This window comes from Neovison vison, chromosome 12 (genome assembly GCF_020171115.1).
Source record: "Neovison vison isolate M4711 chromosome 12, ASM_NN_V1, whole genome shotgun sequence".
Classification (NCBI taxonomy): Eukaryota; Metazoa; Chordata; class Mammalia; order Carnivora; family Mustelidae; genus Neogale; species Neogale vison.
The window spans coordinates 129,415,094-129,421,093 of record NC_058102.1 but is presented as its reverse complement, the minus strand read 5'-3'; the positions used below and the strand labels follow the sequence as shown (position 1 = coordinate 129,421,093).

At 34.5% G+C, this 6,000-nt stretch overlaps 1 long non-coding RNA gene across 1 annotated transcript in view; it reads left to right on the top strand.

Moving 5' to 3' along the window:
* Positions 1-3,092: 3,092 nt before the first annotated feature.
* The window catches only part of LOC122891639, a 53,433-nt gene continuing 50,525 nt past the window's right edge, over positions 3,093-6,000 (top strand). Inside the window, exon 1 of the long non-coding RNA XR_006381302.1 lies at positions 3,093-3,165. This is a non-coding gene — a long non-coding RNA (uncharacterized LOC122891639). The remainder of the gene's footprint in view (positions 3,166-6,000) is intronic.

Genomic DNA, 6,000 nt, shown 5'->3' with positions numbered 1-6,000 from the left:
AGGTTTAAGGCAAAAGAAGGATATAACCTAAATATGATTTTAAAAGATCACTCTGGCTATTAAGAGTAGAAGGAATGGAGAACAGAAGGAATGGGGAACAGAGGAGAACTGGGGGATCCGTTTTGGAAACCAGATGAGTTTTTCAAGTGCAAGAATTGTGGGGGGAGGAGGGAGTTGGGCTTAGAGTTTGAGACAAGTGCAATATTTGGATTAGATTTGCAGAGAAACTGAATCAGTACCTCATACCTGTTCATTTTACTATATGTCCTAAATAAAACAATAGAATAAGAAAAATAAATTATGGGACCAAAAATTGGAAAGTAAGGAATCTGAAAAAATTATTTGCAGATGACATACATAGGGACCCCAAAAAGCCTACAGAAAAATTAGAAATAATGTGAGATTTATAAAGATGCTTAAACACAATATTTAATTTAAAAATAAATAGAAGTTAAGTATAGGAGAGAAGTGATGTCTAGAAAGTGGAGAAGTATCATTTAAAAAGATAAAAAGAAAAGAAAGAGAAAAAGAGGGGGAAAAGAGGAAAAAAGTGAGAAAAGGAAGGAAAGAAGCAAAGCCAAAAACTGTTACACTCTGAGTAATTGAACAAGAAGGATAGAAAGTTGTAGCTAGAAAATGTTAGCATTTCATTGAATTAGTGTTATTGATGTGATACAGTTCCTGACCCAGGTGTGACTTGGTGTGGGTATTAATGTGGCAAAGGAGAAGTCACAGAAGAGGAGGCATTCAAAGAATTGAATGACTAGGTGATGGGTCACCCAAGTTTGTGTCAAAGTGACTCAGGATGGTGACAGGAGTAGGGATGGAGGAAGCCTGAGCCAAGCACTTAGTCTTTCATGAATGGGAAAGAAGTAGATAATGCTGGGGTGGGGGGAGGGAGTGGGAAGGGGGATATAAGCAAACAGTTGATTCTCAGAGGAGCAGAAGTTTAACAAAAAGGAGAGGAGATTGGGTGCTGAGTGCTGGGAGTGGCAGTAACTTGGGTGGAGGATGGTTAAGTGGGTCCTCCCTTGGAGAGGACTGCAGAAGTCATAGTATCACAAGGGGACAGCTATGGCTCAATTATGTCAAGAAGTCAAAGTGATCATTCAGAGAAGATGATAAAAGTAGAGGCAAGTTTCTATTTTTAGATTGGAATTTTGAGGAGCACCTGGCCAAGTGCTGGTACTCAGTAGATGATCAATGCATATTGATTGGTTGAATTAATACATCAACCAACTAATGATAAATGTGGAAGAGAGACCTATTGTATTGATCCTATGACCCAACCTGATTTGGATGCTACCACAAAACAGGCTGTTTGACCCAGAGTGCTTCAGCTTTGCTTTCTTTGTTTTAAAACTCTACTGGGTCATCATGAAGATCTTCAACTCAGTAGGGAGAGCCCTTCTTTGAATTCTTTGTTCCTACATACAGGGGGATTGTATTCAAAAAGGATAAATTTCCTCCTCATTATCTTGTACTTGTTATTCTAATCACAAGGTTCAGTCTGGTTCTCCTGTTTCTGCCAAATGGATAGTGTCAGGTGCCTTTTAACCAGCATGTCTATACTCACAATTTTCCAGACCTACCTAGTTCTTTTAACTTCTTTTACTGACACTCTTAAATGCTCTTCTGAAACACACTTTTAAAGTTATATCTTAATCTTCAGACATTAGTAATATACTTAGTTTCCCTACATGTCATAGTATATAGCATTTCAAATGCCCTTGATAGTAGCTATCACTACTTGTATGTCCATCAATGCAGTGTATTTTCCTGAGGGGGGGAAAATGACCATCAGAGGTTAATGAATCTTGGCTTTACCTTGTGATAGCATTTCATCAAACCAGTAATCAATTTTTATTTATTTATTTCTAAAAGACTGTATTTATCTATTTGAGAGGGAGGGAGGGAGGAAGAGGGAGACGGTGCACACATTTGAGGTGGAGATGGGTGGGGATGGGTGTTGAGGATCAGAGGGAGAGGGACAAACTCCAAGCTGAGTCAGAAGCCCAATGCTGGGCTCAATCTCACAACCGAGAGATCATGACCCTGAGATCATTACCTGAACCGAAATCAAGAGTTGGAAACTTAACTGACTGAGCCACCCAGGTGCCCCAATCTACTTGCCGTCTTGATGACAATGATACATCGTCTCAATTACTATGCCTTCAAATGAGTCTTGAAGTCAAGTCATATATATTCTCCAACTTTGTCATTCTTTTTCAAGGTCATTTTGGCTATTCTAGATTTCTGGCATTTCCAAGAATCAGCGTGTCAACTTTTACAACAATAAAGAAAAAGCCTATTGAGGTTTTGAATATTGAATGCATCAATTGAGTGGAGTATAGATAAACTTAATACTTATCCAGGTTAAGAATACAGTATATTTCTTCAGTTTTTTACTTTTTAAATTATATTTTAATTTAAATTTTTAGAAAAATTTAAAAATTACTTTAAAAAATTTCTCTCAGCAATGCTTTGTAGTTTTCAGGGAACAGGTTTACACAGTTTTTTAAAATTAGATTTTTAATACTACTCTCATTTTTTTAAGTTTCAAATCTTTTTTTCTAATCTAGATGATCAATTTGTTTTCCCCTTTTGGCACTGGTTGGAAACTAGAACTCTAGTACAAGGTTGAATAGGAGCGGTATTAGTATCATTGTTTTCTTCCTGATCTTAAGAAGAAAAGACTTCATTCTCTACCATTAAGAGATGTTAGCTCTAGTTTTTTATAAATGATCTTTACTAGGGTAAAGAAGTTTCTTTTTACCCTTAGTTGGTGAGAGTTTTTATCACATGTCAATGCTAGATTTTACCAAATGCTTTTTCTGGGTCATTTGAGATAATCATTTAGGTTTTCTTTTTTAATCATAAGTTGATAAATTACATTGTTTAATTTTTAAATTTTAAATTGACCCCACCATTCTGGAATAAACCTACTTTGTCATGATGTGTTTTCTTCTTAATATATCACTAGACTTGATTTGCTAAAATTTTGTTAAGAATTTTGCCTCTATGTTCATGAGAAATATTGGTCTGTAATTTTATTTTTTGTAATGTCTTTGTTTTTTATTACAGAGTAATTCCAGCCTCATAGAATGAGTTGGGAAGGAAGTATTCCTTTCTATTCAGTTTCTTTAGAAGAGCTTTTCTAGAATGGTATGTTTTGTCCTTAAATATTTGGTAGAAATCACCAATGAAGCCATCTGGGCCTGTAGTTTTCTTTGTGGGGTTTTTAACTACTAAAAATAGATATAGGGCTGTTCATGTTAGCTGCTTCTTTAGTGAGCTTTGGTTATTTGTGTTTTTCAATGAATATGTCTATTTTATCTACATTCTTGAATTTACTGGCATAAAGTTGTTAATAATATTCTTTAATTATCCTTTTAGTATCTGTAGAATCTATAAAGATGTCCCTTTTTCATTCCTCATATTGGAAATTTGTGTTTTCTGTTTCCCCCCAATTGGTATGGTTAGGATTTTATCAATTTTATACCTCTTCTCAAAGGTCTTTAAAAACATTGAACTCTGGATGCATTTTTCTTTAATTTCTGTTTTTTTAATTCATTGATTTCTTCCCTGAATTTTGTTGTATCCTTTCTTCTGCTTACTTTGAGTTTCATTGACTATTCTTTTCCTATTCCTTAGGGTAGAAGCTAGGTTGTTTTGAGACCCTCTTCATTTCTAAAATAGGTTTTTTTTAATGTAATGAGTTTCCTTTTAAGAACTGCATTAGCTGTATGTTTTGTTTAAGTTTTCATCCCATTCAAAATACTTTTCTACCTTCCTCTTGGATTTTTTTGATCCATGGATTATTTGAAAATATGTTATTTAATTTCAAAATTATTTGGAGATTAAAAAAAATACAATTCTATATGGTTATTTTTAACAGCTTGATTGATATTATTTATGGCATAAATTACACCCATTTAACATGTAAAATTAAGTGCCTTGGGCATATTCACAGAGTTGTGTGATCATCCATACAATCTAACTTGAGAGCATTTTTATCACTCCCAAAAGAGACCTTATACCCATTAGCAGTCACTCCCCAACCTTCTCCTGCCCCTGCCTACCTCCCTAGCCTAGGACAATTACAAATCTACTATCTTTCTCTGTGAATTTGCTTATTCTGGACATTCCATAAATGGAATGACATAATACCTAGTCTTTTATGATTGACACCTTCATGTAGTATAATGTTTTTGAGATCCATTCATGGTGCACAATATGTCAGTATTTCATCCCTTTTAATTGACAAATATTGTTGCACTTTATGGTTATATTGTTTTCGGTAGGTAGTTTCCATAGACTGTGGTCAGAAGTCATATTTTGCATGACTTACAAAGTTCCAAGTTTAGGTTTCTTTTATGACTCCGAATAGGTACTATCCGTGTATGTGTTTCATGTGCACTTGACAAGAATTTGCATTCTTTTCTTGTTATATGTTTTATGTCAGTTCAGTCAGTTTGGTTGATGGTATCATTCAGGTGCTCAACATCCTTTCCAATGTTGTCTACTTGTTCTATCCATTATAGAGAGAGAGAGGTGTTGAAAACTCCTTTAAAATTTTTTTAAAAATATTTTATTTATTTTTGCATGCACACATGCATGAGAGAGAGAGAGAGAGATTGAGAGGGAATCAACATCAGTGGAAGGGAGGGACAGAAGGAGAAACAAACTCCCCACCAAGCAGGGGGCCCCATGCGGGTGTTTGATCTCAGGAGTCTGGGATTATGACCTGAGCTGAAGGCAGATGCTTAAGCGACTGAGCCACCTACGCACCCTGAAAACTCCCATTTTAAATGTGGTTTTGTCTTCTGTCAGTTTTTGCTTCATGTATTTTATATTTTTCTATTAGGTATGCCAACACTTAGGATTTTTATGTCCTACTATTGTATTGATTCCTTTATTATAATATAACCCTCCTTGTTCCTGGAAATACTCCTTGCTCTAAAATTTCTTCTGTCTGATCTTAATGTAGCCAGTTTTGATTAGTGTTAGCAGGTTGTATCTTTCCTATCTTTTTACTTTTAACCTAGCTGTGTCACTGTGTTTAAAGTGTTTTGTTGTTGTTATTGTTGTTGTTAGGTTGTACGTAGTTGGGTCTTATTCTTTAAATTTCACCCAATAATCTTTTCCTTTTAATTTGGGTGGTTAGAGCATTTTACTTATTGATATAATTTGATTCATTTTGCTATTGTTTTTGTTCCATCTGTTCTGTGCTGTCCTTTTTCTCTTGTTCTATTTAAAATTACTTGAGTATTTGGTAGAACTGGTATTTCTTTTTTTTTTTAATTGAGTTATTTGTCTTTTTATTAATGAGTTGAAAGAGTTATGTATTGCCCAACAGTATGGTATTTCTTCCTTAAACGAATAGAATTCTCTTTTATATCTTTTGTTGGCTTGCTAGCTATAATTTGCTGTATTATTTTAGACCTTGCTTTACAGTTCATAGTATACATCTTTAACTTACAAGAGTCTGCTGTTAAATACTATGCCACTTTATGCTTAGTATAAAGAACCTTATAGCTTAATGTTTCCATTTTCCCCCTCAATCCTTTGTGCAATTGTTGTTCTACATTTTACTTAAGCTTAACACATCAGCTCCACAATACATTGTTATTTTTAGCTTTGGATAGTGTATTATCCTGGAAAGATATTTGAATAAGAAAAAGTGTTTTATTTATGCACATAGTAACCATTTATGGTGCTCTTTGTTTCTTAGTGAAGTTTTTCACCTAATTTCATTTTCTCCTTGGCTGAAACACTTCCATTAGTGTTTTTTATAATAAAAGTCAGGGATTTCTTTTTTTCCTTTGTATGTTTTTAAAGTCTTCACTTTGCTTTTATTTTAATTATGACTTTTTAAAAAGATTTATTTATTTATTTTAGAGAGAGAGAGCGCACATGCAAGAAGAGAAACAGAGGGAGAGGGAGAGAAGCAGACTCCCTGCTGAGCATGGAGCCCGACTCTGGCTTGATCTCCCAATC